This window comes from Pristiophorus japonicus, chromosome 19 (genome assembly GCF_044704955.1).
Source record: "Pristiophorus japonicus isolate sPriJap1 chromosome 19, sPriJap1.hap1, whole genome shotgun sequence".
In the NCBI taxonomy this organism is placed as follows: Eukaryota; Metazoa; Chordata; class Chondrichthyes; family Pristiophoridae; genus Pristiophorus; species Pristiophorus japonicus.
In genome coordinates, this window is record NC_091995.1 from 8,675,007 (window position 1) to 8,699,395 (window position 24,389).

At 46.0% G+C, this 24,389-nt stretch overlaps 1 pseudogene; it reads left to right on the forward strand.

Moving 5' to 3' along the window:
- LOC139230649 (uncharacterized) overlaps window positions 1-17,847 on the forward strand; it is an 80,675-nt pseudogene extending 62,828 nt beyond the window's left edge.
- Window positions 17,848-24,389: the final 6,542 nt, after the last annotated feature.

A 24,389-nucleotide genomic window follows, 5' to 3' on the forward strand; every position in this document is an offset into this window, starting at 1 on the left:
TGGTGGGTGGGACTGGTTTGCCGCACTCTCCTTCCGCTGCCTGCGCTTGCTTTCTGCATATTCTCGGCAACAAGACTCGAGGTGCTCAGCGCCTTCCCGGATGCTCTTCCTCCACTTAGGACGGTCTTTGGCCAGGGACTCCCAGGTGTCAGTGGGGATGTTGCATTTTATCAAGGAGGCTTTGAGGGTGTCCTTGAAACATTTCCTGTGTCCACCTGGGGCTCGCTTGTCGGGTGGGAGTTCCGAGTAGAGCACTTGCTTTGGGAGTCTTGTGTCAGGCATGCGAACAATGTGGCCCGCCCAACGGAGCTGGTCGAGTGTGGTCAGTGCTTCGATGCTGGGGATGTTGGTCTGATCGAGGATGCTAACGTTGGTGCGTCTGTCCTCCCAGGGGATTTGCAGGATCTTGTGGAGACATTGTTGTTGGTATTTCTCCAGCGATTTGAGGTGTCGACTGTATATGGTCCCGTCTCTGAGCCATACAGGAGGGCGGGTATCCGCCCTGTAGACCATGAGCTTGGTGGCAGATTTGAAAGCCTGGTCTTCGAACACTCTTTTCCTCAGGTGTCCGAAGGCTGCACTGGTGGTGTTGAACCTCGTCGTTGATATCTGCCCTTGCTAATAATAGGCTTCTGAGGTATGGGAAATGGTCCACGTTGTCCAGGGCCGCGCTGTAGATCTTGATGACCATGCTGGTGGGATGACTGCATTGACACGATTAGGTCAAGAGGTTGAGGCAAATTGTTGTTCTTGGTTTTTGGTGATTAGTTGAGTGGGGCAGGATGCCCTACACAACAGTGGTGTGTTATTTGGGATCATTGCCCTTTGTGGTCAATGGGTGGCTCACGGTGCTGGGAGTGTCACTTAGTGCTGATCGATCCTCCAGAATCAGACCCTAGATTGCTTGATATTTTTTCAGTTCCTTGCAGAAGGTGAACATTTCCTGCTGATTGGGAAAAGTTCTACATGCACTTGAAACATTAACTCTGTTTTTCTCCACAGATGCTGTCTGACCCGCTGTGATTTCCAGCATTTTCTGTTTTTATTTCAGATTCCATCATCCACAGTATTTTGCTTTTGTACATTTCCTCCACCAATGTGCCCTAAGGCTCTATGCCTGATCCTATCCAATTCCTCATTTCATCATCATCATCATAGGCAGTCCCTCAGAGTCGAGGATGACTTGCTTCCACACTAAAAGTGACTTCTCAGGTGACTGAAGGGTCCGATGCAGGACCTAAAGTCTCTGTCACGGGTGGGGCAGACAGTGGTTGAAAGAACAGGTGGGTGGTGTGCCTGGGTTGCCGCGTGCTCCTTCCGCTATTGAGGCTTGGATTCAGCTTGCTCTTGGCGAAGAGATTCGAGGTGTTCAGCGCCTTCCTGGATGCTTTTCCTCCGCTTTGGGCGGTCTTGGGCCAGGGATTCCCAGGTGTCGGTGGGGATGTTACATTTTTTCAAGGAGGCTTTGAGGGTGTCCTTGAAGCATTTCCTCTGCCCACCTGGGGCTCGCTTGCTATGTCGGAGCTCCGAGTAGAGCGCTTGTTTTGGGGGTCTCGTAGAAACATAGAAATTTACAGCGCAGAAGGAGGCCATTTCGCCCATCGTGTCTGCGCCGGCCGTCAGGCATGCGGACGCTGTGGCCCGTCCAGCGGAGCTGATCGAGTCTGGTCAGTGCTTTAATGCTGGGGATGTTGTCCAATGGAGTTGCAGGATCTTTTGGAGGCAGCGTAGGATAAAATTTCCCCCTCATCTCTGGGTAGTTATTCCAGTATTATAACCACTTCAGTACCACACCCATCACCTTTCCTGGCTACTCGCTTAGACCACACCTCGGTGTATGGAGCCTCGGTGTGACGCTTGACCCTGAGCTGAGCTTCAAACCTCACATTTAATCTATCTTCAAGGCTTAATTCCACCATTGTAACATCATCTGTCGGTGTCCTGACCTTCATCCTCTCTCCCTGTGCAGTCATTTTCAATTTCTGCTTTTCTGACATCGATCTTCTATGCATGCAGCCCCTCAACCCCATTGCCTCAGCGACAGCAGAGCTTTGAGTCATCACGCCCCTGCAGTCTGGGATTCTGTTCCTAAACTCTCCCTCATACTGCATCTCTCTCCACCTTCAAAAACCTCAAAACCTACCTTAGTGCTTCGGGGCACATCCCCCTGAGGCCTGCCCTCTCCCTGACCCCCTGTAAAGGATTTAATTCTATAAAAGGTGCAGGAACAGTGTGAGTTGTTGGCTCTGCTGTCTGCCTGTTGACGTGGGGTCAGGGTGTACGTGGGTGGAAACATGGAGCAACAGTCCCTCAAATCATCCAGACCAGAAATCACCCTGACACAGAAAAGGAAATGTTTAAGATGAGAAAAATGGGCAGATCTAATCGTGATGGGGGAATGGGCCCGAATCTGGCAGGTAGAAAATATTCCAGTTTTCAATCCTGATTTGGCCTGCGGTTTTTTCCGTCTTCTTGCCTCTCCCAGGCATTGTATGGCTGGTGGTTGGGTAGGGAGTGTTGGAGATCATGGCAGGAATTATACAATGAGAGAACTGGATAGGCGCAATGAATCAATTAGTCTTTTCCTGTCCTTTGTTATCGTTTGTTGAATTTTTGTAAGAAGTATTGGATTTATAACTGCTTAAATTTGATCGACTGTTCTTGGACTGTGATCAATGGTGATAATTGAGAGAAAATAGCTGGTGAAACCAGGGCCAATAAAACCAAATTAATACATGCTGCAATTAATGTTTTTGCTGCACAATCACTGTTACAGCTCTTCTATCTCACCTCCAAATCCAGAAATTAAATTTAAAACATAGCACCTTCTAAAACTTCATTTTTCTGAAACTTAAAAGTAAACGCTATTTGCTGATGCACAGAATGGTCTTAAACAGAGTGCATTTAAACCGAGTGTTAAACTTGGGAATTTGGAGAGAGTGAGAATTCGGATCAGAGGGGAAAGGAGGTGCTGCTTTTGCCTCCACAGGACAGCAGGTAGGTGATTGGTTGGTGAGTATTACAGTGTGTTTACTCTAAGCTAGACACTGGTTTAAACTAAGTTGGGGAACTTGAACTAATACTTTATTAAATTAATAAATTAATAAATAGATAAACTAATTAATATAACTAAATAATCGTTTGAATAAAAATCTCAACGAATTAAATTAATTCAGGTTGTCAATAAGCAAATCAATGATAAAGACTAGAGATGGCAGGGCAGGCTATGTGTCGGGGCTATAGTTTGTGGGAGTTTGTGGACAGTGAGACTGTCCCGGATTCCCACATCTGCAGGAAGTGTCTCTGTCTTCAGTCACTCCGGCTCAGAGACATGGAGGCGGAGAGCGAGTTAGACACTCCGAAACGTAAGGGAGGGGGAGGAATTTCTGGATAGGTTCATCCAGAAAACAGTCACACAACAGAAGAAAGCACCGATTCGGGAAAGGGAAGGTGTGACTGTTTTGGAGCTGGGTAATGAGGACTTAGGAGAGGATGAGAAGGAGGATCCTCAGACACTGGTCCTGTCCAATATACTCGCTACCTGTGGGAACAAGGAGAACGTCTGTGGGGAGGACAGCTAGCTACAATGCAGACCAAATCACCATGGCTCAGAAGACTGCCCAAGTTGGGGGGGGGGGTGGGTGAAGAGCAGAATAGATAGTGATAGGGGATTCTATAATTAGGGGACAGATAGCATCCTGTACAGCCATCCGAATGTCCCGAGTGTGTTGCCAGGGTAAGGGATATCTCGAGGCGGCTGGAAAGGGATTGGGCAAATCCAGTTGTCGTGGTCCATGTCAGAACAAATGACATCGTTAGGAACAGGCAGGAGGTCCTGCTGAGGGAGTATCAGAAGTTCGGAGCGAAATTAAAATGCTGGACCTCGACGATTATAATCTCCGGATTATTCCCTGAGCCACGTGCAAATTGGTATAGAAAGTCAGATTAGGAAAATTAATACGTGGCTAAAGGGCAAGTGTGGGAAAGAGGGGTGCCTTTTCCTGGGACACTGGCATAAGTACTGGGACAGGAAGGAGCTGTACCAATGAGATGGGCTCCAGCTGAACTGGGATGGGACCTGTGTCCTCGTGAAACAGGGAGGTGGCAAAGGCTTCAAACTATTAAGACAGGAGGAGGATCTATAAGAAATGAAATCAGCCTAAATATAAGCAAAACTGCAAAGGAGACCACAGGAAATGATTTTATCGATAAGGGAATCAAGGGTTATGGGGAGCGGGCGGGGAACTGGAGTTGAGGCCAAGATCAGATCAGCCATGATCTTATTGAATGGCGGAGCAGGCTTGAGGGGAAAAAATTCTCTAATCCTGCTCCTATTTCTTATATTCTTTTAAAATAATAAAGTAGGTGAGGACATTGATGGCCAGGGACTAAACAGAGTTATGGAACAATAAAGTGAGAGGAACTGCTATTAAAATGAGTTAAACTGTACAGCAATGCACACACTGTCCATAATAAAACAGGGGAACTGAAGGCAATGGTACGTTGTGAGGATCCAGACATAGTAGGGATTACTGAGACATGGCTACAGACTGATCAGGACTGGGAATTAAACGTTGCAGGGTATAACATATTTAGAAAAGATAGAGAGGGAAAAAGGGGAAGTGGAGCAGCTGTATGTAGTAGAGATGTTGGAGCGGATTTTTGGACATATATTTGATTGTATACGGGACCAAACATTTATTTTATTTTCCCCTTTAAATGAATTTTGTAAGGGACAATACTGATGCATTATGCTTTAAACAGTTAGACTTTAAGGCATGCTGGCCTTGAGTTAATGCAGATTGGAAAGTGAGATAATGAACACTGGAGAGTTAAGTGTTAGGTATGTTTGTTTAAACTGGTGCCTTTTGGCTAAGATCATGCGTAACTGACCTGACCAGCCACCATGACCTCCGGGTGGTTTCTCCCTGGTCAGGAAGGTATATGCTTGCTTTTTTGGAAACAGGAGGTGGGTGGGGTGGCTTGACCCATCCACCTCCACGGAGGTGTGTGGGGTGGCTTGACCCATCCACCTCCATGGCACGAACCTGGTATTGCAGTACTTCCAGGAACGGTGCAGTGGCTCTAGGCCTTTTGGCTAAGAGCATTGGCGCAGAGTGATCCTTGGCATGTGCAAGGTGACCTCTGGCGTTTGTGATTTGACAAAGAATTGGAACGATTGGCTACGAATTAAAAAAAAAAAAAAAAAACTGGTGTCAAAAGCCTGCACTTGTTTATACTGCCCTGTCACAGTGCAGGATGGGTTATATATCAAAAGCTTAGTCTTCGATAGTAACAGCTTTGTAGTGCTAAAGCATGTGTTGTAAAGCGACGTAATTTGTAAGATAAAAGGACTTCACTGCAGATACCAATTTGAGAAGATGGTTCAAAGACAGGGGTCTTTAACACTTCTCCCAAAGCTTTGTCTCCGATTTAATAAACCTCTCTTTATATATTATACAGTCTCGGAAATATTTTTCCACAACAAAATGGCGTCACGACAGGATACTGTCTGATCAGACGTGATCACTTAAGACAGTATCTGGAATCTGGTGTTAGAGACTGAAAAGAGGTGTACGGTCACGACGGGATAGTGTATAAGATACGAGTAAACAGATAGCGGGAAGAGGCTGACTAACCAGTTTGAGTTGTCCCTTTAGTAAATAAGGTCGGTGCAGAAGGGAACTGATCGATCCAACCTAGAGCCGAAAACTCCGGTGGTAAGGAAACACGCTAGCTTTGTTGCGAAGACAAAGGGTCTCCACAGAGTAGTCGTGGCCGTGAGTATTACAGAAACAAAGGGAAACGTCCGAGACTGGCGAACATGGAAGGTAAGGAAGGGAATGTAAAACGCGGGCTGCCCAGGTCATTAATTAATTCCTATCATTAATTGTAACTTGCGTAATTACGTAATGCCATAAAAAAGCTGATAGTGACTATCTTAAGTGACATATGGATCCAGACATAAGCTTTGTTGAATGAAGAGAGACTTTTGTGAGTGTCTATTTTGAATGAAGAGAGTACTCGAGTAATTTTGACTGTGGAATGAATGAAAGCCTGTTTTAAGAAGGTGTGGAGTTGCCTGCCTGTTTTAGCTCCACCCACTCTTTTCAAACAGAGTGAAATGTTTTTTTTTTAAACCCTTCGTAGTGTTGTCCTGTATGTGGGAAGTTTAAGAAACTGTGAACCTTATAGTATGACATTTTAAGTTAGAAACGAAGGTGTGGATATATTCGGATGATAAGTTACGGAGCTAGGAAAGGCACAAAGGATAGGTTTGTTGAGTAAAAGATAAAAATACATGGTCCCGGTAGTAAAAAAAAAAGAATTTGACACGCTCACTTACTTGTCGAAAGAAAACATGCAATTGGGTTGAAAGACATAAATTTAGTCCAGGAATGAGATAAAGAATGCCTTTTAAAACGCTCCCATTTTCCTTTGTGTAAAACCTTGACACGAAAGCTTCTAGCTCAGTAAAAAAAAAGTTTTAAATTTAGAAATACCTTCAGGGATTAGGTCAAACTCCTGGGCGAGTGGTGAGCTATCTGTGAAGGTGTAAAAGGGACTTTTGAAAAAGGCTAAAACAGTAAGTTTTAGCAGTTTAGAAAATGTTAAACACAGGAAAACTGAGAACCGTATCTAATATGAGACGGGCAAAGTGGGAAGCAGTCCTCTTAACACCTAACAAAGCGGTAACCATAATTAGGGATGTAGGAAACAACCCGCAGAAGGTATGATGGGTGAAGGGGAACCCCACTTTTGCGAAGAGGTATGTGAGGATATGGAAGAGGATAGAATAAAAGACGCCCCTCTTCAAACCGCAGAACAAACCTTGTTTGTGGACGGCTCACGAAAATACGTAGAGGGACTACCTCGTACTGGATAGGCCGTAGTTAACCAGGATCTAGAGACAGTTGAATCAGGGTGAATTAATGGGGGGTCGTCAGCTCAAGTGGCAGAACTGGTAGCCCTCACCCAGGCACTGGAATATGATTGTTAATATCTATACGGACAGTAGATATGCATTTGGGGTAGTACACGATTATATGACAGCATGGGGGAGAAGGGGTCTTTGCGATGGATAAAGACATAACTTACTAAATACCAGTTGATATCAGCTGTGAAAAAGATATTGGTTTAATTGAAAAAAAAAGAATTTGAAGAGGTAAAAAAACACTCTCCATTGATAATGATTTTAAATTATTAAAATTAAGTCAGTGTCACTGGGGCCCGAGACGAACAGGTAAGTATTGAGAAACTACACCAGGTCACTTCTGAGGAGGAAATAGGTATGTGGACAAAGCAGGGTGCAATGCAAGGGAAGGATAACGTTTGGAGACGAAACGACAAGGTAATGGCACCTGAATGCATACAGAATACCTTATTGGAGTTGCATCATGACCTGTCCCATTCAGGATGAGAGGCCATGACCGGGAGTCTTGGGAGAGATTGGTGGTGAAAAGGGATGGGGAGAGATATTGCTAAATATTGCCATCGATGCGTTACGTGCGCGCAATATAATCCAGGCAGGCCCATTAAAATGAAAATGGGACACCAGCCCCGTCCACGGGGGCCATGGGAACACGTACAAATTGATTTCACAGGTCCTTTGCCCCCATCCCATGGAAAAAGATATTGCCTAGTGATTATAGATCAATTTGCCCGGTGGGTGAAAGCTTTCCCCACACGTGATTGCACTGCCTCAACAGTGGCAAGGATATTGACCGAGCAGGTGATTCCCTGATGGGGAGTGCCTCTTCAGATAGATTCCGACCAAGGCACTTCACCGGAAAAATTGTAAAAACAATATGCCAGCTGATGGGCATAAAACAAAAATTCCACATCCCCTACCACCCGCAGAGTTCTGGGATGGTAGAGCGCATGAACCGTACCCTTAAGAACACCCTGGCAAAGGCCATGAAAACGTCAGGAAAAACGTGGACAGAAGTATTACCCATTATATTGATGAAGTTAAGAGCCACGACAAACTGGACAACCGGATTAACTCCTTATGAACTAATGACAGGAAGGGCGATGCAATTACCAGAGAACATCATAACAGGGGGGCCGATGTAGGCCCATTAAAAGATAAAATAAAACGGTATGTTTTGGAACTAAGTACTCAATTAAAAGGGATGCATAAATTAGTTAGGGACAATCAGGAAGAAAGAGACGCGGAAGCAGAGCTTACAAAGCTCCCTGAAGTCCCGTTGGCGGGAAGTCGCGTTATGGTAAGGGTCCTCCTGGGAAAACCGGGGTTTGCCCCAAAAATGGATAGGACCGTATGAGGTTATAATCAGCAGGGACACTTGTGCCTGCATCGATGTTAAAGGGAGCGGACAATGGAAGCATTGGACCCAGCTTAAGGTTTTTGAACCAGCCGTTTAGCACACATATTAGTTGTTGTTGTTTGTCTATTTACAGATTGACAGCGAGAGATTCTTCAAGCAAGCCATACGGCCATTTTGCCTTTGACTATTTGTTAATTATAGAGTAATAAGATGAAACTATATATTGCGATCGGTGCGATTATCATAGTTCGTGTTAGGTCCGGCCTGCTAGCTAGACCGAAACGAGAGTTACATGTAAATACCTTTTTGTACATCTCCCTTAACATCTCGGAAGTAGCAGAGTGGGTAATGCGGCAAAACGGTACAGGGGAAGTAAATGATACTTGGAACCAGAGTGGGGATAAAGAAACGTGGAGATCGGGGGGTTACCTTTTGGATGCATTGACGGATGGTACCAGCTGGAATACAATAGGTCGGTACGACCCCGTTCCTGGTTTTGACCAACACCTCAGGAGTTGGAAGGCCCACCGCTGACATTTGTTTCACTAGAAACCTGACCAGTGAGGAAACAGGTTTTGTAGCAGGATACTTTAATCTCGCCAGGTGGAACATAATAGCCAGCGAAACAACAAACCAGGGGTTCTTTGAAATAGAGGGTTTGAAGAATCAGACAAGTAGCCAGGACTGGGACCCTAAGATTAGGTGGCGACGGGGGCTGAGAGAGAGATTGGGATCGAATCTAACAGCATACAATGGCACTTATTTTGTGTGCGGGCATAAGGCCTACCCCTGGTTGCCTCAGAACTGGAGGGGGTCCTGTTATTTGGGATATGTGGTCCCTTTTGTCAGACGGGTACGTACTTTAGCAGAAGTACAGACACCAGGTCGACTAAGACGAGATCTTACCCCGGTAGAGAGGCTATTTGGGGTCATGATGCTCCCATTCGGGATAGGACGTACCATGGATGAATTACGTAATCTAGAGAGGATACTGGAACAGATAGTTAACGACACTGCTGAAGCAATGGAGGGCATAACGGCTGAAATGGTAGCCATACGCACAATGTGCCTTAATTGGAGCTGAATGTTGCACTTACATTCCCGATAATTCAGAAAATATAACCAACCTCGCTGATCACATAAGAAGGGAGGTAAAGAAGTTATCCACAACAGCAGGAGGATCTGGCTGATTTGACTGGCTGTTAGGGGGATCCTGGGGGTCCTATCTTATGCATGGAGTAATTATTCTGGTTGTTATAATAATTACTTGCTGTCTGATTATCGGGTGTTTTAATATCTGCTGTCGTTATGATGGCCCGACTAATGCCAGTCGCCAGTGTAATCGCCGAAGAAGAAGCACACCTGATGGAAATACCTGAAGACACCAAGGATGAAGAAACAGACGACAATGACACCGACCACTATCTTTGAAGGGTAGCCTAGAGCTACAGGCAAGGTGGATATACGGAACATCAGGGAAGTAACATACCCCAAAGGACGAATATATGCTACTATCATTGTGGTCATATGGATTTCGTAAACATCCTCCAAGACCAAAAGGGGGAATATTGTTGGAGCGGATTTTTGGACATATATTTGATTGTATACGGGACCAAACATTTGTTTTATTTTCCCCTTTAAATGAATTTTGTAAGGGACAATACTGATGCATTATGCTTTAAACAGTTAGACTTTAAGGCATGCTGGCCTTGAGTTAATGCAGATTGGAAAGTGAGATAATGAACACTGGAGAGTTAAGTGCTGTATGTTTGTTTAAACCGGTGTCAAAAGCCTGCACTTGTTTATACTGCCCTGTCACAGTGCAGGATGGGTTTTATATCAAAAGCTTAGTCTTCGATAGTAACAGCTTTGTAGTGCTAAAGCATGTGTTGTAAAGTGATGTAATTTGTAAGATAAAAGGACTTCACTGCAGATACCAATTTGAGAAGATGGTTCAAAGACAGGGGTCTTTAACACTTCTCCCAAAGCTTTGTCTCCGATTTAATAAACCTCTCTTTATATATATATTATACAATCTCGGAAATATTTTTCCACAACAGAGATAACATAATGGCAGTAGAAAAATGTGATGCAGGTATCAGCAAGACAAAAATAGATCCACATGGATAGAGATAAAAGTTAATGAAGGATCTATCACACTCATAAGGGTGGTCTGTAGTGGAAGGGAGGTGGAAGAACAAATATGCAAACAAATTAGGGAAATGAGTAAAAAGTATACAGAATAATAATTATGGGGGCGGGGGTTTCAATTACCCTGATATTAAATGGTCAGAAGAGATACGTAAAGGGGATGAGGGAATGGAGTTCCTACATAGAATATACGACACAGAACAGGCCATTCGGCCCAACCAGCCACGCCGACATTTATGCTTTACTCAAGCGTCCTCTTGTCTTTCCTCGTCTAAATCTATCAGCATAACCCTCTATTCCCTTCTCCCTCATATGCTTATCTAGATAGCCTCCCCTTAAATGCATCTAGACTATTCAACCAATCCCTGTGGTAGCGAGTTCCACATTCTCACCACTTTTAGGTAAAGAAGTTACTACTGAATTCCCTATTGGATTTCTTGCTAACTATTTTATATTGATGGCCTCTAGTTATGCTAGTCCCCACAAGTGGAAACATTCACTCTGCATCCACTCTATCAAAACCTTTCATAATTTTAAACACCTCTGTTAGGTCACCCCTTGGTCTTTTTTCAAGAGAAAAGAGACCCAGCCTGTTCATCCTTTCCTGATATGTATACTCTCACATTTCTGGTATCATCCTTTTAAATCTTCTCTGCACCCTCTCTGGAGCCTCTATATCTCTCCCTCCATGTGACCCCCCCCAACCCATAGTCACGGCCACCCCCTTGACCTTGCCATCTCTCGTGGCCTTGCTGTTCATACCGTATCAACTGCAGATAAGGCCATCTCTGACCATTTCCTTGTTTCGCTCTCCACCCACGTCCCTCTTCCCCCACCCAAACCTACTTCCTTCTGTGTCCACCCCTGGAAAAAACTCTTTCCAAACCCTGCGCTTATCAACTCCTGCCAGCGATCTGCTCAACCACACCCTCACCACCACCTTTGATGCCCTACTCCCTATTAAAACCATTACTCTCTCTCACCCTCGCCATTCCCCCTGGTACAGCCCTCATCTTCGCTCCCTCAAGTTCAAGGGACGCAGACTTTAACGGTTGTGGCGGAAAACGGATGGACCACATTAAGCATTATTGGGTCCTACTCTTGTCTGCCAAAACTGCTCACTAGAAACATAGAAAATAGGTGCAGGAGTAGGCCATTCGGCCCTTCGAGGCTGCACTGCCATTCAACAAGATCATGGCTGATCATTCCCTCAGTACCCCTTTCCTGCTTTCTCTCCATACCCTTTGATCCCTTGAGCCGTAAGGGCCACATCTAACTCCCTCTTGAATATATCCAATGAACTGACCTCAACAACTCTCTGTGGCAGGGAATTCCACAGGTTAACAACTCTCTGAGTGAAGAAGTTTTTCCTCATCTCAGTCCTAAAAGGCCTACCCCTTATCCTAAGACCGTGTCCCCTGGTTCTGGACTTCCCCAACATCGGGAACAATCTACACGCATCTAACCTCTCCTGTCCCGTCAGAATCTTGTATGTTTCTATGAGATCCCCTCGCATCCTTCTAAACTCCAATGTATAAAGGCCCAGTTGATCCAGTCTCTCCTCATATGTTAGTTCGGCCATCACAGGAATCAGAGTGAACCTTCGCTGCACTCCCTCAATAGCAAGAACGTCCTTCCTCAGATTAGGAGACCAAAACTGAACACAATATTCCAGGTGAGGCCTCACCAAGGCCCTGAATAACTGTAGTAAGACCTCCCTGCTCCTATACTCAAATCCCCTAGCTATGAAGGCCAACATACCATTTGCCTTCTTCACTGCCTGCTGTACCTGCATGCCAACCTTCAATGACTGATGAACCATGACACCCAGGTCTCGTTGCACCTCCCCTTTTCCTAATCTGCCACCATTCAGATAATATTCTGTCTTCGCGTTTTTGCCCCCAATGTGGATAACCTCACATTTATACATTATACTGCATCTGCCATGCATTTGCCCACTCACCTAATCTGTCTAAGTCACCCCGCAGCCTCTTAGCATCCTCCTAGCTCAAACCGCCACCCACTTTAGTGTCATCTGCAAACTTGGAGATATTACACTCAATTCCTTCATCCAAATCATTGATGTATATTGTAAAGAGCTGGGGTCCCAGCACTGAGCCCTGCGGCACTCCACTAGTCACTGCCTGCCATTCTGAAAAGGACCCGTTTATCCCGACTGTCTGCTTCCTGTCTGCCAACCAGTTCTCTATCCACGTCAGTATATTACCCCCAATACCATGTGCTTTGATTTTGCACACCAATCTCTTGTGTAGGACCTTGTCAAAAGCCTTTTGAAAGTCCAAATACACCACATCCACTGGTTCTCCCTTGTCCACTCTACTGGTTACATCCTCAAAAAATTCCAGAAGATTTGTCAAGCATGCTTTCCCCTTCATAAATCCATGCTGACTTGGACCGATCCTGTCACTGCTTTCCAAATGCGCTGCTATTTCATCCTTAATAATTGATTCCAACATTTTCCCCACTACTGATGTCAGGCTAATCGGTCTATAATTATGCGCTTTCTCTCTCCCTCCCTTTTTAAAAAGTGGTGTTACATTAGCTACCCTCCAGTCCATAGGAACTGATCCAGAGTTGATAGACTGTTGGAACATGATCACCAATGCATCCATTATTTCTAGGGCAACTTCCTTAAGTACTCTGGGATGCAGACTATCAGACCCCGGGGATTTATCGGCCTTCAATCCCATCAATTTCCCTAACACAATTTCCCGCCTAATAAGGATATCCTTCAATTCCTCCTTCTTACTAGACCCATGGTCCCCTAGTATTTCTGGAAGTTTATTTGTGTCTTCCTTTGTGAAGACAGAACCAAAGTATTTGTTCAACTGGTCTGCCATTTCTTTTTTCCCCATTATAAATTCACCTGAATCTGACTGCAAGGGACCTACGTTTGTCTTTACTAATCTTTTTCTCTTCACATATCTATTCCTGGATCATTCTGGAATACAAAGATAACCCCTGGCTACTATTCTCTACTGCTAACCATCTTCTTAAACCCCTCTCCCCTGTCTTCACCACACTCACCTCCAACAACAAGTGCGAGGAGCTCATGGACTTCTAGGTCTCAAAGATTGAGACCATCCGATAAACTGCCTCTGCCAGTTCCCTTCCTTCCCCTAGCCCACTGGGCCAAACTTCCTCTGAGGGTCCCCCCTACCCTAGCCCTAAACTCGTTTCTCTCTGATCTCCTCTCTTGGCCTCTACACGCTCATCTTGTCCATGAGACACACTTCCTGCTCCCTTGACCCTATTCCCAGTAAACTGCTGACCACCCAACTTCCTTTTCTGTCTCCCATGTTAACCATTCTCTCTCCTAAGGTACTGTCCCCCTCTCCTTAAAATCTGCCATCATCACTCCTCTTCTCAAAAATCCAACCCTTGACCCCACTGTGCTTGCAACCGCCCCCACCTCCAATCTCCCTTTCCTCTCCAAAGTCTTTGAATCTGGTTTCCGCCCCTGCCACAGTACCGAAACGGCTCTCATCAAAGTAACAAATGACAACCTTTGTGACTGTGACAAAGGTAAACTATCCCTCCTTGACCTTCTCGACCTGACTGCAGCCTTTGACGCAGATGACCACTCCATCCTTTTCGAACGCGCCTCCACCATTGTCCAGCTAGGTGGGACTGCACTCACCTGGTGATGTTGGTATTGGGGCAGATCGTGGTGGGATTATGAGGACCAAGGTAAGTCTTTTTCCAGGGCATCGATGCAGCTGGAATAGATGGCAGATGAGGTTGAAATGACAGAAGCGATCTGTCAATGGTGAGAGAGTTACACCAAGGAGGTGACAGTGATTCGACAGTTCACTACAAAGACTTCCAACCTGCATCCAGGCCGAAATTTCCTTCCATATCCTGAAGGCATTGGAAAATGAACAGCTGTAAAATGGTAGCTTTTATACCATTTCTGCAGCTGTCAACTTGCCAAAGCAACAGAGAGTCACTGAGATCCGGAATCCACTGAGGGACGGCAAACCCGTCAAAAAGTTGGTAAAATTATAAATGTCTGCTTTTAATCCTCTTAAATAGCACTAAATTACCTATTATGTACCTTAATGAAGTGGCCCGTCGTGGGTCTGCAATCCGTATGCCGATGTGACAGGTGAGAAACTGACACGGAGGCGGGTTCAGAGCGGGATCTCGACCCGCTGTCAATCACAGCTATTTTGACAGCAAGCTCGCTTCCAAGCCGACACTCAGAACGGGGAAGATTCTGGCCAGAGAAAGTGTTTCCACTTGTGGGGAAGGGCAACAGTAGAGGCCGTCAATATTGGATGGTCTCCAAGAAATCAAATGAGGAATTCAGAACGAACTTCTTTATCCAGAGAGTGGTGACACTGTGGAACCCCGGCATGGACAGATTGGGCCAAATCACCTGTTTCTGTTCCGTATATCCTATGTAATCCTGTGTAATATGCAAATCTACCAAAGCTCGACATTTTGTCACAAAACTCACCTGGACTCAATTCTATCTGATATCACTGCTACAAAAGTAATAGAGCTTTTCTGCCTCCTTTTTCTTGGGTACTTGTTGCTCGTTTACTATCGGGTAACTTTTTTATTTTAGTGATATTTATATTTACTATATATATGTGTATTAAACACGTACACACACAACCGTGGAGCGAGTTTCACTCCATTACATTAGTAATCAGGGAAGGAGTATGTATCATGTTTAACTTTTTCAAACCCAATTTGCAAACGACTACATTAATAGATTCCTACATTACAACAGGGAATCCAATTTTAAAAAGCACTTAATTGTCTGCAAAGCGCTTTGATGATGAAAGGTATTCTATAAATGCAACGGTGTTTAGTTGAAAATTGAAGCGCCAGGCACAGCATTTGTTCATTTTGTTGTTGGTCCCCACAAAATGCCACATTAATGGTGGGGGCGGGGTTTAATGTTTGATATTTTCAGCAGCTGTTTCCGTGTGACCAGCCATCCCAGTGTTTTCTGCTGTTGTCTGATTCCCGGTTGATTTGAATTCTTTCCCCCGCATGCGGTGGGAACAGTCTGGGCATGGGATCAAGATAGTGACGGTGTTCCCGCCACGTTTCCACCTCCCACTATTTTAACGTGCCGATTTTCAGGCACTGGAAGGGCACCTGCCCAGAGTAGTGTGGGCCGAGTTTAAATGGCAAGGTCCTGTCTCATTGATGATTCTTCTTAGACAGTCCCTTATATCGAGGATGACTTGCTTCTACCAAAAAGGGATGAGTTCACAGGTGATTCAATGAGGGACCTGATATTCCAGGTCCCGAACTGCATATTGAAGGGTGGAAGAAGCCTGTGCATAGATTTTTTAACATGTGGTGGCCATTGCACATCGGCCACCACACAGGCTTGACAGAGCTCGGTCTTGGTCCAGTAGCAAGGATTAATGAAGAGGACTGGAGACCTGCTCTGCTGCATGGACCTAGTGCGCACACATCGCAGTGTGGGCTGGCCCGTGCTGCCCCTGGGCCCTCGCCTCTCCTGGGCCCCGACCTCGCCACTCCCGCTGTACCTGCCCATGCTCCAATCAGGGATCGGGATTTTGGTGACGTCCAATCCAGTCGCCCTCTTCACAGCCGCAGCCTTCCCGGATCGACTCGCGCTGTACCTTGCAGTGGCCTGCTCGTTTTATGGCCCCGACCTGCCACAGATGGTTCCTCACAGGTCAGGGCTCCGCTGTGGGCCGGGCCAATGATTCATGGGATGAGCACACCATTTTTAACACAGGCCGATTAAAGGCCGCAGTGTCGAGCTTGGCAATAAGAGCTGGTGACAGCAGGCATCCCGGGGGCAGGAGATCCAGGCACGGTCATCCAAGTAAGCTCCTCCTGGCACAAAAAGACACATTGTGCCTTTCGTATGCCACAGGTTAACCCCTCCGATCGTCTATGCCCACATCCTTGCTTACCTGACCAGGTATCGTATCCGTGGGTCACTTGCAGTATACCCCGACCTTGAGTGACTTTTCCCCCACCCTGGGTGACTCTCTCCCCCACCACCCCACAGACATTCTTCCCCCTCCCCCATCCACACTGAGAGAGTCTCTCTGCCCCCCCGACCACCAGAGTCTCTCTGCCCCCGACCCCGAGTGTCTCACTGCCCCCCCGACCACGAGAGTCTCTCTGCCCCCCCGACCCCGAGTGTCTCTCTGCCCGACCCCGAGTGTCTCACTGCCCCCCCGACCCCGAGTGTCTCTCTGCCCTCCCGACCCCGAGTGTCTCACTGCCCCCCCGACCACGAGTCTCTCTGCCCCCCCGACCCCGAGTGTCTCTCTGCCCCCCCGACCCCAAGTGTCTCTCTCCCCCCCCGACCCCGAGTGTCTCTCTCCCCCCCCCACCCCGACCGTCTCTCTGCCCCCCCATCCGTCTCTCTGCACCCCCCGACCCCGAGTGTCTCTCTGCCCCCCGACCCCGAGTGTCTCTCTACCCCCCCGACCCCAAGTGTCTCTCTGCCCCCCGACCCTGAGTGTCTCTCTGCCCCTGACCCCGAGTGTCTCTCTGCCCCCCGACCCCGAGTGTCTCTCTGCACCCCCCGACCCCAAGTGTCTCTCTGCCCCCCCGACCCCGAGTGTTGCTCTGCCCCCTGACCCCAAGTGTCTCTCTGCCCCCCCACCCCAAATGTCTCTCTGCCCCCCCCCCCCCGACCCCGAGTGTCTCTCTGCCCCCCCGACCCCGAGTGTCTCTCTCCATAGGCACATTTTAAAAGTTTAAAAATATTACATAAAATCTCTCTCTCCAATCCCGGGTGAATCTCTCTAATCCCGGGGGAATCTCTCTAACTCTCTGCTTTTTCTCCCAGTCTCTGTGACCCTGGATGTGGAAACAGCGCATCAATGGCTCGAGGTGTCTGAGGATCTGAAGAGCGTGAGATGGACCGGGACCTGGAGGAATCTCCCTGACACTGAGAAGAGGTTTACAGCCCGGCCCTGTGTGCTGGGATCGGAGGGATTCACATCGGGGAGACATTACTGGGAGGTGGAGGTGGTGGGGAATCAGTACTGGAGACTGGGAGTAGCCGCAGAGTCTGTGGGGAGGAAGGGACGGGTCACACTGAGCCCGGAGAATGGATTCTGGACCATCGGGCGGTACAATGATCAGATTATTGTAAACTCCTCCCCTCCATCCCCTCTCCCTGACGGTCAGATCCCCGGGAAGGTGGGAGTTTATCTCAGTTACGAGTCCGGGACAGTTTCATTTTACAGCGCGGACACCAAGTCCCATCTCCACACCTTCACTGGGAATAAATTCACGGAGAAACTTTATCCTTTCTTCTGGCCTGGGGATGAGAACAAGTGGCTGAGAATCTGCTCCGGTTCCAATCCGGGTCTGTAAAAGGGGCGGGTCCTCGGGCCGGCCCGCGTCATCCATGACCTCACAATGACTTGACCCCACGCGGATAGGGTCAGGAGCAGAGGTCAGGGGTCGGGAGTTAGAAAATGTAATTTCCAAATGATGCATTGTAAGATCCCAATGAGACTGTAAATACAACCCATACAAATATAAAATGTCAGGAGACTTAAATAAAAAGTAAAAGCCGACAGCAAGTCCATCCCAGCCCTTTCTCATCACTGCCCCGCTCCTTTGTATTAAAAAGCAGGTATAAGTTGTGCTCTGACAATGAGCACATTCCTCAGGTATTCAGCACCACGCACCATTGGTGATGGGAAATACACAAACTATCTCTCCTCAAAAACACCGGGAGTTTGGTCATCTTCGGTTTAAAGGACTAAATGTTCACTTTTACTGCAGTGTGGGCTATAAAACGGGCGGCCGGTCTGCTAACTGCTATTTTGCGCTCAATGGTAAAAGTGAAAATTCACCCCCGAGTGTTTAACATTCCCTTGCAGTCACTGTAGTGCCACATTCAGCCAGGAGATGGTGATGGCGAGCTGTACAAAGTTCTGTAAAGTTTTACAGTGCAATATCACCGCCTGCTGGTGGAAACCGGTACTGCGGCAGTACCAAAAACAGAAAATGCTGAAACACTCGGCTGATCAAACAATGCAGGCAGGACATTTCTTCAGAACTGAAAGATAATTGCATCAGAAAACAAACACGCACCTAACTTCCCACTTCTGTGCTCCCGGCACACAACGAGTTCCAGTCGGAAAATTCCGCACTCCCAGCCTGTCCAATGTTCAAAAAAGCACAGACTGGGAGTGTGGAATTTCCCAATATGGGCTCCTGGTTTGTGTCAGGAGAGCTGGATTTAAAAATCTAGGCCTGTATTCCGAGCACAGAGAGATTAATCGGTTAAATGAGTTTAAAAATCACTGAACTGGATGCTGAAGACATTAAATTTATTTCCTGGACTTTCCGGGAGATACTTTTGTCAAAAATGAGTGGAAACTAGTTCCTGGATTATCGCAGGCAGTGCCCGGGGTATGTGTCAGACTGTTACTTCACCCCTTGGTCCTGCATTTGAGTTAACCAACAACCTGCAGGTTATGGTGACCTGGAAATAGATTGTAGAATCATAGAAATTTACAGCACGGAAGGACCATTGCAGCCCATCATGTCTGCGCCAGCTGACACTTTCCAGCGCTTGGCCCATAGCATTGTGGGTTACAGCACTTCAGGTGCACATCCAAGTACTTTTTAAAAGTGGTGAGGGTTTCTGCCTCTGTCACTCATTTAGTGAGTTCCAGACCCCCACCACCCTCTGGGTGAAGACATTTCCCCTCAAATCCCCTCTAAACCTCGGACCAATTACTTTAAATCTATGCCCTCTGCGTGTTCACCCCTCTGCTAAGGGAAAAAGGTCCTTCCTATCCACTCTATCTAGGTCCCTCATAATTTTATGTTTTTCCCTTAGCCTCCTCTTTTCCAAAGAAAACAAACATAGAAAATAGGAGCAGCAGTAGGCCATTCGGCCCTTCAAGTCTGCACCGTCATTCAATATGATCATGGCTGATCCTCTATCTCAACACCATATTCCTGCTTTCTCCCCATACCCCTTGATGTCTTTTCTTTCCAGAAATCTATCAATCTCCCTCTTAAATATATTCAGTGACTTGGCCTCTACAGCCTTCTGTGGTAGAGAGTTCCACAGGTTCACCACCCTCTGAGTGAAAACATTTCTCCTCATCTCAGTCCTAAATTTCCTGCCCCGTATCCTGAGACTGTGACCCCTTGTTCTCGACTTCCCAGCCAGTGGAACCATCCTCCCCGTATCCATTCTATCCAACCCAGTCAGAATTGTACACGTTTCAATGAGATCCCCTCATATTCTTCTAAACTTTAGTGAACACAGGCCAACTCGACCCAATCTCTCCTCATACGACAGTCCTGCCATCCCAGGAATCAGTCTGGTGAACCTTCGCTGCTCTCCCTCCATGGCAAGTATATCCTTTCTTGGGTAAGGAGACCAAAACTGTACACAATACTCCAGGTGTTTCTCACCAAGGCCCTGTATAACTGTAGTAAGACATCTTTGCTCCTATACCTTTTCTGTCCATATGAAAAAACATCTTCCGGCAGAGTTAACCAGCTGGAGTAAAGCAGCTCCAACAAAATAAATGTTTGTTCAGAAGATGTATTCAGATGAGCTGTTTCAGCATTGACATTAAAGTGTTCAGGAACTGTGCTTCAATTTGTATTATAAATTAGGGAACAATTTTATTGCATTTTATAATGGTTCTGTACTTAGCATAATACATATACACTTTGTCATAACCTGCTCAAAAAAAACATATTTCACAGCTTACATTTCTTGCTGACTGCCAGTTAAAACTATGAGCTGTATCTTCACAGATTGAGAATAGGAACAAGGAATCCCTTCACTCAGTCTGCTGGGTTACAATCCAACGATTAACAAGACAGATCAAATGTTCTGTTCATCTCATTCAATTCAATGAAAAGACTGAGCTGCAGATTGAACACAGAGACTGGAATATTGGGAAGGGTTTACAGCATCTCATGTGATCAGCCCACAATTATTACATTCCAACTCTGCGCCAATCACAAGTTGGGAGCTGAGAACCTGACAGCTCAACCCAACCATAATACTGCTGTCACTTTCACCTGCTTCTAGCTGGTTTTAGAGCAGATCCCTGTGACAACATGCAGCCTGGACTGACAGTCAAATGGTGGCTGCAGTGAGTGGCCTCTCTCTAGTTTTGAATAGGTCACTGGGGGAGGAAGATTATTTCTGCTCAAGATAAGCTGTCATCTGGCGAGTTAACCAATCAGCAAAATCTCGCTATCCCCTCCCTCAAGAAAGAAAGAAGTAAGCAGAGAAGTGTAAAGAAAGAGAAAATGTTTGGTGTAATTATGAAATAAATTTGCAGGTTTATAGATGCGGAACAATGGGGCTGAATTTGTGGCCCCTACGGGCGCGTACAGGGTGCACACATGCCTGTAGGGGCCCTGCAAGTTCCAGGTTTAGGCAGGAACTTGCGATCTGTCAAGAATCCTCTCGATAGATTGTACGAATCTGAAAGAAAAGGGCATTTGTGGGCGGAGAGCTGGGCTATTTGTTCAACTTCTGCCCAGCGAATGTCCTTGAAATGTTTACGCCTGGTAAAAGTAGGCTTAAGACCTTGTTTTACCAGCTTAAGAGTTTTTAAAAAGATACAAAAATGAAATTATACCACTCATTTATGCATTAAGACTCCTGTCCAATAAGGTACATTTATTTATTATCCCCATTAAAACATTTCAAAATATTTAATTTGTTTAAAATATTTAATTATATAGCAAAGAATAATTAGATACTGATAGCAAAAAGGAAAGGACAGTGTCTAACCCATTGCACCATGGGGTTCCAAAGCTGAAAGGGACAGGATCTGATCCACTGCATTAGCCAACCACAAAGGTGAAAGGACAGTTGGAGTAAGCTAGGCGGCATATGTGGAGAAAAATACCAAAGGAAGGTTGATGGTTCTGTGATCTAACGGTCCAATATTTACAGTGTCCAATCCAATGCACCAACCGGTTTCAAAAATGAAAGATCAGTGCCTAACCCAACACTCCACCCAAGCCCAGAGGTGACAGTTCAATGTCTAACACACTGCACCAACCAGCAGGAGGTTGTTCTAACTAAACAAGGTGTGAAGTTTACAGAAATGTAAAATGGTCAAGGCGTGTGTATGCTTTTCAGGGAAAATAAATGTGATTGTAGAACTCTTTCATAATTCCTGGATTCCCATGCAATCAAACTGGCATGTTCTTATTCAGTCACTTATTCAGGCCAAAACTAGTGGGAGGACAGAAGATTGGGAAGCTTTTAAAAGCCAGCAAAGAATGACTAGAAAAATGATTAAGAAAGGGAAGATAGACTATGAAAGTAAACTAGTACGAAATATAAAAACAGATAGGAAGAGTTTCTATAGGTATATAAAAATGAAAAGAGTCCCAGCCTATCCAATCTTTCCTCAGAGCTAAAATTCTCCAGTCCAGGCAACATCCTCATAAACCTTCTCTGTACCCTCTCTAGTACAATCACATTACAATCTTATAATGTGGTCACCAGAACTGCACACAGTACTCTAGCTGTTGTCTAACTAGAGTTGTATACAGTTCAAGCATAATTTCCCTGCTCTTGTATTCTATTCATGGTAAGTATAGAACTACAATACAAAACGACAGAAACTTACATTTATATAGCACCTTTAGCGTAGTAAAATGACCCAAGGCGCTTCACAGGAAGGTTATCAAACCAAATTTGACATTGAGCCATATAAGGAGCTTGGTCAAAGAGTTGGGTTCAAAAGAACGTCTTAAAGGAGGAGTGAGAGGCGGAGAGGTTTAGGGAGGGAATTCCAGAGCTTGGGGTCCAGGCAGCTGAAGGCACGGCTGCCAATGGTACAGGGATGAAAATCGGGGATATGCAAGAGGCCACAACCGGAGGAGCATCGTAATCTGAGAGGGTTGTGGGGCTGGAGGAGATTACAGAGATAGGGAGGGGCGAGGCCATGGAGGGATTCGAAATCAAGGATAATAATTTTAAAATCAAGGCGTTGCCGGACCGGGAGCCAATGTTGGTGAACAAGCACAGGGGTGATGGGTGAATGGGATCCGCTGACTGCACAGCGCAGGCACGACCAGTCTCCTTCGTGCCAGGGTCTGGGAGTCCACTCGGATAACTAAATACCCGGTAGAGTCTGAATGTTGTGGGTTCAAGCCCCACACCTGGCTGAGTACATAACCTGAGCTGCTACTCCAGTGCAATACCGAAACAATCAGAAGAAAAGAGCTTGCATTCAAATTGATCTTTCACAACTTCAAGACATCCCAAAACATGTCACAGTCAATGAATTGTTTTTGAAGTGCAGTCAGTGTTATTCAGACATGCCATCTCTAGATTGAGGTGTTAGAGGCCCTGTCTGCCTGTGCAACTGAAAGATCACAAGTTTACCCATGTCCCGACCAACATTTCTTCTGCAATCAGTTGATGGATCGGGAGGAGTTGGACAATGGAACGTGCACTTATTTACAAAACTGACATGGTACGTTGGTGGGTTTTTGGGTGAATGGTCTCAAAATGTACAGTGGGATCTCAGTTATCTACAAGAAAGTGAGTGGGAGTCAGGCTGGGTTTGCATCAAGTGAGTAAATACAACTGGGTGTTTGTAACTGATTTCCCACAGACTCCGGGTTACTGGCCCAGCAGGATCAGTAATTGTTATCTGGATGGCCAGTACCGGATGGAATTTACTGTTCTTGTATTGAGGTCAATTCAGTACACCAGGGGAATACAAGTTTCATGTCTGAGACCAGCAATGTCTGGTTGCTAACACTTTATTTCTAGAAAATCCATTTTACATTTAAAATAGAAACATCTTGTGTGCATAAACTGAGACTTGATTGTGGACTCAAAATAAACCAAATAATAACTAATAATAACTTTTATTTATATCGCACCTTTAACGTAATAAAACATCCCAAGACGCTTCACAGGAGTGTTACAAGACAAAACAGATAAATTTGACACCGAGCCACAAAAGAAGAAATTAAGGCAGATGACCAAAAGCTTGTTTAAAGAGGTAGGTTTTATGAAGCATTTTAAAGGAGGAAAGAAAGACGGAGAGGTTTAGGGAGGGAATTCCAGAGCTAGGGCCCAGGCAGCTGAAGGCACGGCCACCGATGGTTGAGCAGTTATAATGAGGGATGTTCAAGAGGGCAGAATTAGAGGACCGCAGACATCTCGGGAGGTTGTGAGGCTGAAAAAGATAAAGAGATAGGGAGGGGCAAGGCCATGAAGTGATTTGTAAACAAGGATGAGAATTTTGTAATTGAGGCGTTTAACCGGGAGCCAATGTAGGTTAGAAAACACAGGAATGATGGGTGATCGTGACTTGTTAGGACACGGGCTGCTGAGTTTACGTAGTGTAGAATGTGGGAGGCTGGCCAGGAGTGAGTTGGAGTAGTCAAGTCTAGAGGTAACAAAGGCATGAATGAGGGTTTCAGTAGCAGAAGAGCTGAGGCAGGGGTGGAGGCAGGCAATGTTACGGAGATGGAAAAAGGTGGTTTTAGTTATGCCACAGATATGTGGCTGGAAACTCATTTCAGGGTCAAATATGACACCTAGGTTGCAAACAGTCTTGTTCACCCTCAGATTGATGCTCGGGAGAGGGATGGAGTCAGTGGTTAGGGAACGCAGTTTGTGGCGAGGACCAAAGATAATGGCTTCGGTCTTCCCAATATTTAATTGGAGAAAATTTCTGCTCATCCAGTACTGGATGTCGGACAAGCAATCTGACAATTTAGATACCAAGCAGGGGTCGACAGAAGTGGTGGAGAGGTAGAGCTGGGTGTCGTCAGCGTATATGTGGAAACTGATGACTGTGTTTTCGGATGATATCGTCAAGGGGCAGCATATAGATGAGAAATAAGAGGGGACCAAGGACAGATCCTTGGGGGACACCAGAGGTAACGATGTGGGAGTGGGAAGAGAAGCCATTGCTGGAGATTTTCTGGCTA